This window comes from Dermacentor albipictus, chromosome 9, assembly GCF_038994185.2.
Source record: "Dermacentor albipictus isolate Rhodes 1998 colony chromosome 9, USDA_Dalb.pri_finalv2, whole genome shotgun sequence".
Classification (NCBI taxonomy): Eukaryota; Metazoa; Arthropoda; class Arachnida; order Ixodida; family Ixodidae; genus Dermacentor; species Dermacentor albipictus.
Genome location: NC_091829.1, coordinates 131,848,723 through 131,859,288, shown reverse-complemented (window position 1 = coordinate 131,859,288; position 10,566 = coordinate 131,848,723). Strand labels below are relative to the sequence as shown.

The 10,566-nt window shown below is 41.0% G+C and overlaps 1 long non-coding RNA gene across 2 annotated transcripts; it reads right to left on the bottom strand.

Annotated features, from left to right (window-relative positions):
• Window positions 1-1,364: 1,364 nt before the first annotated feature.
• On the bottom strand, window positions 1,365-10,566 carry LOC135915567 (uncharacterized). Of its 2 annotated transcripts, XR_010568651.2 has the most exons (3): window positions 10,513-10,566; window positions 6,606-6,754; window positions 1,365-3,765 (listed from the first exon to the last, which is right to left on the bottom strand). It is a non-coding gene; the product is annotated as an uncharacterized lncRNA (long non-coding RNA). The 2 variants fall into 2 exon arrangements; XR_011508496.1 differs by lacking the exons at window positions 6,606-6,754; window positions 10,513-10,566 and adding an exon at window positions 6,159-6,253.

Here is a 10,566-nt window from a genome sequence, read left to right as displayed (position 1 = left end):
TGCAAAAGCAGGAAAGCATGTTCACATTCGTCGGACGAAACAAAGGGTGCATTACTGGGGAGGAGTTGATGGAGCGGGGACGTAAGTGTAGCGAAGTTGCATATGAAGTGCCGGAAGAAGCAAGTCCAAGAAAACTGTGCATGTCTTTTTGACGCAGTGGACACAAAATTCGAGGATGGCAGTAAGCTTCTCGGGGTCCGGACGAATACCTTCTTTGCAGACTATGTGCCCCAGAACTTTGATGGCCTTGCTGGCCAAACTGCATTTGTGTGTGTGTGTGTGTGTGTGTGTGTGTGTGTCTGTGTGTGTGTGTGTGTGTGTGTGTGTGTGTGTGTGTGTGTGTGTGTGTGTGTGTGTGTGTGTGTGTGTGCACGCGTGTGTTGAGCTGCAAACCAGCATTTGCAAGACAGGCAAGGACTTCATCAAGATGTTGCAAATGTTGTGAGAACATGGTTGAAAACACAATGTCGTCGAGATAGCACAGACAGGTTTTCCATTTCAAGCCACACAAGACTTACCCAATGGACCACAAATAATCCACAGTACATCCGATGGACGTTTAGCGCCGGACGTTTGGACATCCACCGGATATCCCCACAAATCCAGATTACATACGGCGGATATCTGAGGGACCGTCCCGTGCAAAAAAAAGGCGTTCAATCGGACGTCCCGTGTATGCCCTTATCGGACATTCGGACATCCGTCGGACCTTAAAAACGGACGTTTTTAAAACTAAATATCCGAACAATGTCCGCTGGATAAAACAATCTGGACATGGACATCCCAGGGACATTTGTGGGATTTTAAATGTGGATATTGATTACAGAAACGTCCACGAGATGTACAGAGGACATCCATGATAAATCCGGGATTTATCCATTGTTCGGTTTTGTTGGGGTGTCACCTTGCTGGTACTGCGGCTTTTTCAATGCTTTAGAAGCTGTGCTATACCTAAGAACCAATGTACCAGTTACAGGGATATGCTGCACTTCCTTTACTGTGAAAATTGCATCCACAAATAATTAAGTGCCGCTAAAGGAACTGGGACCATCTTACTGGTGCAGGTTGCAAAGGTGAAAATGTACGTGGACACAACATCCACGGCAGAAGCACATGTCGCAAACTGGCACATTCAACATATTTAATGTAAGTTCCATTGGTACACAGGCATCAGAAATGTATATGTGCAGTTTCCAAATGCACAGAATAAGCCAGAATATGCATTATGTATCAACTCCAAAAGTCATCAAAGTTGTAGATATTAAGCAGCATGAATGTGAATTCAAATGATGTAATAAGCCTTTTAATAAAACTTGCTCAGCTTTTTAGGATGGCCTAACTGAGGCATAGACTTGCACATAAACTGCAGAAACATTGGATCTTTATTTAAAAAGCATACTGTAAGAACATGCCTGTGTGCTTGGCACAGCAAAACATAACCTGTGCCTGAACACATTAAAGAAATGCCCATAAGGACCCACAAGAAATTGAAAATCACAAAAGATGCCAGCAGGAGTATATGTTGACATTGACAAGATCAGTACAGGGGCACAGAAGAGAACTAAAGATGCTTCTTGAAGTCACCTTAACAGAGAAAAATTCTAATTGTCAACTTAATGCAGTGATGTACATACACTTTATAAAGGAAAAAGACTAGAATAAACTGACTGCATTGGTACCTGAACTGTGATATCACAAATATAACTAAACAGACAGTACAAGAGAACAAGAAATATCTGGCACAATGACTATGCACACATTTTCTTGCAAAAAGGCACATAATGGCATCTTTGCAACAACAGCAATGCACATGATGCAAAAACAAACTGGCTGTTTCATTGGCTCAATGACTAGATGTTAAACTTGCATATAGACTGTGGTAGCACTTCTACCTTGTAAAACTGTAGACGTACCCATCAGACTTCACAGAAAAGTTCTTTTGTACAAAGAACAATGACACTTCACTGGAAGCAACTTACATATGCACGAAAGTGACTAGAATCCTCCCATAATACAAAATATATCATAAAAGTATCTTGCACAAAAGTTCTGTACTAAAACACACTAAGAGCACTTCAATAAAGTGCATCCTTGCTTTTATAAGCAAGATGCTCATAGTGTAGGACACAGATGACCAAAACATTAAAAAAAAGTTGGTCTTGCTAAAAGTATCGTGCACAAAAGTCTATACATATGCGCAACAATAGTCCCACAAGTATGGCTTTACAGCAGCAGCAATATAAAAGGAATCTTCCATGACAAAAAATATATAAAGTAAAAAGCTCTCACAAGTTATTTTACACAGGCACAATATTGGTCTCACGAAGGGGTAGCTTTGCAGAGGCAGCAACATTCATAATAAAGGCAGAGGTTAGAAAAACCCTCAAGATCCAGTGACAAAAAGTGCTTTGGACAAAGGAAAAATAATAGCATCTTACAAAAGCATGTCTTTGCAATGGAGGCGATTCTCAGCCCATCAAGCACACAGAAAGGCAAGAGGGAAAGGCCTGTCCAGAATTTTTTGCAATGAGTGGCTGGCCTTTACTATTTCCAGTAAGGTGCAAGGTTTAGCCCACTGGTAGCATGAACACACCAGCATGTGTTTCCACAATAGTACACCACAGTGACGTTATCACACAATAGGCCAGTATGTGTTCATTTCACAGATAGAGCACGGCAGAACACGACACTAGCATAATGCAACAGGAGCAGCTTGTTTGCTATACTTATGCACAGCATGCTTCAGTGATGCCCGTATATGTCGGGGTCAGTCCAAGCTGCAATTGCAGGATAAAAAAGCTAGCTTATTTATTTGGTCTTTTGAGGGTTCCTCTGAATTGCCACTAAGGCATGCGTCGCAGTCTTTTCATTCCTTGCGCTCAAAAACAGGAAATGGCTGGGATTCTCACAGCCATGCAAAGATGACAGATTGTGGACACTTCACAGCAGGGCTACAGTAAGCGTGGCATTTATGCAACAGTGAATGTGCCACTTACGACGGTGGCCTACAGATACAAGCAAAGGATTCAGGATCCTCCTTGCGAGCTAGGTCTCAGGCAGATGAGCAAGACTGCAAAACAGTCAAATTTATTCCTGGCAAGCCAACCGCTTCTGTGCAGAGAAATCTGGGCAACGATCCCACGGAATACACTGCCTTAGCGTTTCACACATGCATGTGGTTTTTGCCGCTTGTGCACTGCATTGTGCACGAACCATGCACTGGTGTGTTTATGCTAACAATGGGTGGACATGTAGATGCACATACAGAACAAACAGAAATACTCTGAAATATTGAGGTAAAAAAGATCTTGCGTCTAATGTAAGTATTTCGCACGCAAGTTTTGTACAGTAGCAGAATAACAGCATTTCAGAAAACCATGGCTTTGCAATGGTGGCAATTTCACCAATACAGAAGACTGCCATGACATTAAAAAACAAAAACAATAAAAAGTTCTCGCACACAAATTCTGCACAAAACCATATTGATGGAGCCTAGCAAGAGCATGACTTTGCAAGTGATTTGACAATGCAGATGACAGGCAGAATCCTTCCAATGCATGAAAAAAAATTCTGCAATTGCACTGTGCAAAGTTAAAAAAAATCCCTGAGTAGCTGCCTCTAGTCCACGAAACATGCCTTGGCGTAGCCCAGCAGATCCCCTAAGTTCCACCAGATGCACACGCCCACAACCAAGCAGCCTCTGATGCCTGTGCAGTCTTCAGGTCATAGCTGCAGTGCTTTACAATGGAATGGCCTCCACTTATTCTGCATGAAAGTAAAAGAGATAAAAAAATGTGAGGTTTGGGGAAACAAACGAGTACAAGCCTGCTTTGTGGATAATGATCAAGCCATTGCAAAATCAACATCATGCTCATATGAGTGGCAACCTGAAGGGGCCAGCCATGCTGTAGACAGCTGGTTTTAGCTTTCAAAGCGCACTTTTGCAGTCAAATCAGATGCAAAAATGCAGTGGCACTCATAGGAAACGTGCATGCATACAGCATTATAATGCATCGCACTGGTCTCCCACTCTGTTCTAATCTAGTGTACGTCCCTACATTCACTTCATTCAGGTACACCTGTGCTATGAAGATTGTTACTCATGGGAGAGCTTCCTGTTTATACAGCAGAAGTGGTACCCATATTTAGAGATCAAACCTGCATGCCAAACCTCTGTGGTGCATCATCTAAGCTGCTGTATTCATGTACACATGGGATAGCAGTTGGCAAGGGCATATTTAAGAAGTATGGTCAATATAATCCCTCTCCCAATCCCTTTTTGATAAACCTGTTAGTGCTGTGAGTGTTCGTCCCACCCACACAGCAAGTTAGGCTTATGTGCTACGACTATGACTGCAACATGATCCTAGGTAATACGCAACTATTAGGTCTTTTTCTTTTCATTCTTAATGCAAAAAATGCACAGGCTTGACTTTAATACACCATTTATCACTTCTAACCTAAAATCACAGCTGATGCATGCTGAACTAGAGCTGTCTTTTATGTCAGCTACATTCATGGAAGGCTCCTCTAAAAGCAGAGACTGAACTATGTACACATACATAAATGAAGTACAGACAACAGTAAATTTTTAATTCAGAAAACCAGTTAACTACTAGCAGTGTAGTCATACTGGCCTACATTTAGGCTGCTTTAAAACATCAGTCTTGATCACAATGCAGAAGCTTGAGCTAAGTATTAAACAGTTCCATCTGAGCCATGCAACTCAGTTGGAGAAACCCATGTCCATTTCTAGTGGAAAGCCACTGTGGCCACTATTATGATGTGAATTCATGTTGCTAAGTGGTAATTTAATTTACTTATTTCATTTTTTAAGTTTTTTTCTAAAAGTGCCCAAGAACAGCTATTATGCCTTAATATTGTTGCACTTCTGTTACACAAAGAACACAAAACCAAAAAATAAAACATCTCAAACAACAGCGGTACAAAGTGCAACAAAAAATTGAATTAATCAAATACACGAGCCAGATAATGAGCAAATAGTAGAGCTAATATATCAAGATCACGATGCAAGGTATTTTGTTGTGTTACAGGAGATTGTTATAGCGTTAGAGGTGCAAGAGGAATTCACATATAAAATGCTAGGATTAAGCAATTTAGGGCGAGGCATGCATAACGTTACAGCTCACAGTAACTGCGGACAGGAGAAGTGTTTGTGAAGTAATCATGGTATTTCCGCCTTATTTGTAGGGGTCTAATATTATACATGTGCAGTACACACTCGTAGGCATAAGATACACGGCGTCCAAGAAATGGATTGTACAGGACACAAATGAAACATCACTGAACACATACAATTTTTGCAACATTAGTCAGTCAAATTAATACAGTTCCATACAACAGAACTAAACTTTAGCTTCGAGCGGACAAACAAAGAATACGAGAGAATAATACAGCTCACATTCGTAAACTCTTTACTCAATTTACTCGCATAATGATCGCACCCCTGAATTTTGTTGTCAAAATTTGATTTTTTTCTTTCCTGTGTAATGATCGCACCCTGAACTTGTCACAGCGATATGTTGTGTGCCAAGTCTAGCTAACGATGATCGCGCTTACCATATGTCGAATGCTATGTGAACAACTCTTGAAGACATACCAAGTGATCTGCACACACCCAACTTTCTCTTTCTTAACAGATGCCTCATTTCATTCCTTTCATCACTTTCCACACTTCCTTGAAAAAAAAAAGCTACAACCAAACTTGTCTCGGCTTTATTATTTGTAGGCTTCATAATGGTTTTGGTCAACAACAACACAAACGGCGCCTTTCGATTCTTCTCGTATGCACTCGTAGGCACGCAACAAATCGCGAGTAGCAACAATAGTGGTCACGTTTGCACTGATACGTTAGAAGTGTACCCTATTAATACACCGACGCTCGTAAGGCAGCTAAGATATTCGCCCACCCTTAGCAGAAACGTGCCGTATTAGGATAGCAGTGAAGACAAATGCTGCAGTTTCCACAGCGTGCCCGCCATGTGTTTCTATGTCACTGGCAGCTAAGCGTGCCCCTCTCTGTTTCTGTCCTCTCAAATTGGACATGGCTACGCTACTGTCGCAAACTTGCCGATATTAACGATATTATTCATTACTGATACGGAAGAAACTGTTTCAATGCACGTTAATGTACTCACAAGAAGAAAAATAATCCCGTTCAGCTTCCTCCGCCGGCCACCATTTTTGTTTTGGTGTCCCGAACTGACAGCAGCAGCTGCCTGCTTGTCATCCCGCAGCAAATGCGGGATGAAAAAAGAATTCTTTTCGTGGGAAATTTAACCTGAATTGCACCCCTGAATTTGCATAAATTTTTTTGACAAAAAACTGCGATCATTATATAAGTGCGGTCATCTTTGATATAAGGCCTAACTTTCTGTAGAATGCATTAACGATGCTTGAAGCATGTTCTTCGAAAGTTAGCCGGAAGTTAACCAACATTTTTGAGTCGCGCTTACAACTCGCTCTTCTCTAAGGAATGTTATCAAGTGAGTATTCGGATAGTAAAGGGTACATTCTGCGATTAAAGAAATCAACATGCGGCACCGCCTCTCAAGCTGCTGAAAATCGGTGGGGTAAAAGCATACCTTGAGGCAGGCAGACCTCAGCGCTTGGCTTCTTATGGCTGCCGGCCCTTTCTGGAGCATGCCTTAGCCACGATTTGATGGTGTCTTCAATATCGTTAGTGCTGCCTTCTGTCATCCGTCTTGCAGCAACTGAAATAAGCAAGTTCCCACTAATGGTGAGAATAGCAAATATACCTTGGGATGTTAAGATGAAGCTTTACTTCACTAAGGTACCGTATGCGCCTTGTACGTCCCATTGTTTTTTTGTGTGTCCATGTCCTTTATGCACAACTGTACATACGAAGCTATAGCTCGGGCCCAACTCTAATGCTGTGAAGAAACACCTATGAAGCAGCACCTAGACTGTTTTGTATGGGATTTATTGAATTTGCGAGAGAAAATTAAGGCCTAGTCACTGCTGGAAGCAAAATTTTGATTTAGGGTGTAATTTTTTACAAAGATTTAAAAAAAGCTTTACAAATATATAACTCTGCATCAGACATATCGCATTTCAGTAAATTTTATTTTACATAGATCACCTAAAGCAGACAAAGTTGAGGGAGAAATTTGCTCAGCTTACATGAACTTGTTAGAATGTCTACACGGGTTTTGGAAATGTCCTATTCACTAATAGGTAGTATATTTGAGATCGATGTGAAATGTAACAATTTTGTCTGATTTAGGCGTACCGTTAGGTCCAGCTTACAGAATTGCAATAAAATGAATTGCTGAGATACGGTTATGAACTTCACAGTTTAGTTCAAATTTTGTAAAATTTAGGATTCTTGTAAAACATTTGACACCATGAATTTAACTTTTTCCTTTAAAGTTAACTTCATGAATTTCATTGCAGTGACTGCGAGAAAAATGATTTCTGCTTTTCCATGTAGTTAGATAGCAGCACCCGAGCGAAAGCTTCCCTTTAAGAAAAATGCATAAAAAGAACAAAACACATAAAAGGCAGACTTCACTGTGTAAGAAATGGAACTTGAAAAGCTCTAATGAAATCCCAACAAGCAACGCTGGTGATATCTTTTAGACTTACTGACAACTATAGACCAGGTAGCAAAATAGAGAGCAGAATGCAACTAATCCTTACTAAAATACCTCATGCTAGACACTATATTATTTTCATCAGCCACCACCAGGTGATCGACAACACACCCAAAAGCTATCATTACAATAGCTCAGTGCACTGGAATAAAAGGACTTGTGTGGCAGCAAAGGTGATTGCTCAACACCACCAGCCTTCGCTAACATCGTGTCCACTCATATGAATCGCTTCCCAGTAGCCAGTGATATACGAGGACCTGGTGCAGTAGCAGTGATGCTGTAGATGACCCAAAGCCACACTGCGCTTGGTGTGTACTATATTGAACTGTTTGCACTAAACCAAGGTGTAATAAAAGGCTTAATAGCTGTCTATCGAAAGCATAAATTAAGTTCATCCTAGTGCTCGTACTCATTAAAAGATATAAAGAGAAGTTTCAACTCACCAATAATTGCAGCTGTATCTTCAGACTAGAGAAACTAAGTTTCCCCTTTCGGCCAACCCACGAAAAAAGTGTGGCCAGATCATCATGAAGGGTGTATGCAAGAATACGCTTTGTAGCTGCACTGGCATTCCTCCCTCCAAGGTCTGTGAACTCGTGAACCTGCAAAAAACAGATTTCGAGTAAATGTGTTCGATCACAGAAAATGAAAACTAAATGTATGGCTATGCCAGTTGGAAAACGCCTGCTGCATGGCATCGTTGGCAAACATGTTCACAAAAGAAGCTGTCATGCAGCACTCTCATGCCATAGAAACAGCAAGTCTTAGTGTTATTTTCTTCAGCATACAGCAACTCCAAGCAAAGAGACCTATAAGAAGTTACGTATTCATTAACATGGCCTTGTGGTGCAGAAGACTAGGTGTGTCTTCTTTGCACTCTGCCAAGAATAGCTGCTGAAACCATTCCACTGCACAATCAGGCTATTACACAACTGCCACAGTGGCAGAGACTGGTCAGCGGCTTCCTGTTTGCTACTTTCCACTAATGTAGCCACATTTCTATGCAGAGCATTATGCATATGCATCAGCTCACACCTAATCAACAATACCATGCCATAGGTAGGATGACACAGTTGATGCAGCTAAGCGACATGTCAGGGCTTAAGGTCTGCATATTCCCCAAGCAATTTTCAAGAAAAATTGCCAATTGGAAGATGCAACTCTGAAGACACAGGGGTAAAAAATAACTAAATTCTGGAGTGTTATGTGCCAAAACCACGATGATTATATGGCACACCGTAGTGGGGGACTCCAGGTTAATTTTGACCATCTGGAGTCCTTTAATGTGCACCTAGCATAAGGTACATGAATGTTTTTGCACTTCTTCCCCTTTGAAACCACCTGGATAAGGTCAATCAGACCACCTGTGATCAGTTCACTGTGTGGCTGTGTTCCAAGACATCAGCTTTACAGAGTAGATGGTAGAATAGTGCAATGAAGAATACCAGCGCTGTAATGGAGGGGTGTGACAGATTTTAATTTCAGATATGTAGAGATGTTCTTCCTTTGCTGGTAGAAATTTTAGCATTCCAACAAAGCAATAGCTCATAATTATGAATTCAAGTGTATCTAAGCTCAGAAGTTGCTGGAAGATGTTTGTAAAATGCAACCTTGCCAGTAAGTATTCTGTGCATTGGGCTTATCTCAAGTAGGGTTTATGTTGGCGCATACTGTCGTGCATACTTTAAGTCATTCAGCATACATGAGTCGTAACTGCAAATGGTTTTCAGTACAGACACAGAAATCTCATTCTTAAGCATACATTCGGCAATTGCAGCGTGCATTGTCCCTGTGCAAGTTATGTTCGCAAGATTATTTCTGTACGGCTACACTAACCTCATATGCACTGACCTGTTTCATGCAACAGCATGCAGTTGTAACTACAAGCAACAGGGGTGTACACCACTGAATATATATCTTTTTTTTGCATTCAAGTGCTCTCTATTGTCTATGCTAAATTCAGGAAAACTACGTACCAAACTCGCAGTCTTCTCTTTGTCCAGGCTTTCATCAAAAGTCATACAATCTTCCAAGCTGCGGAAGGGGCACTCGATGAGTGGATCAGTTCCACCAAGAGGCTGCTTTGCATACATGTTGCACAACTTTTCAAGCAAATCCCCATGGTGTTGTTGCGTAAAACGTACGATGTTGAGCAGTCGGAGCACATGCTTCTTGAAGCCTTCAAACACAAAAGGAAGGAAATGTGGCAGTCAGGAACCAAACCAGGTAGGCATTTCATAGGCCATTTTTTTTCTCATCACACATTACAGGCAATTATTTTTGCAAGGTATGTTGGAATGTAAGAGTGTCTTTGATTAGTACACTTTAGGTAAAGAAATGCCCTTTCATAAAAACATTTTGATGTGCTACTAAAATATCAGACAATTTTCTAACTGCTAGCAATTTATTCTGAAACAAAGAACATTGCATTGTCCTAGAAACTGGCAGCTTCTCACACATCAGCAATACAAAATAAGGCACAATCAAGTTGCAACATATAACGAATTTATAATGCTTTGCACCATGCCTGCTACATTGAACCTAATGAGACAGATGCACCCTTCCTTTGAATGGCTTGAGGCCATGGAACAACATAGATTTGAAACAGGGGTCTCAATAGATAGCCTCTTTACAACAGTCTGAACACGCACACATTGCCTTTGAAGCTTTTGTGACTGCAGGTATGCGCTACTACACGAACTTCAGAGCAAGACTCAATGCAACAAAACAGTGTTCATGCAATGGGTGTTTAGGCACACAGCGAAAAAAAACTGCGTATTTGAAAGTTTATGTAAGTAATGCCATCACACGTTAAAGTACATTCACAACTTTAAAAAACTTTGTAGTGAAGTATTATAGTACAATGAAAGCTTACTATTGTTTGAAAGTTCGTCAGGGGAACCTGAGGGTACATAAGTCCGTTGGTCAC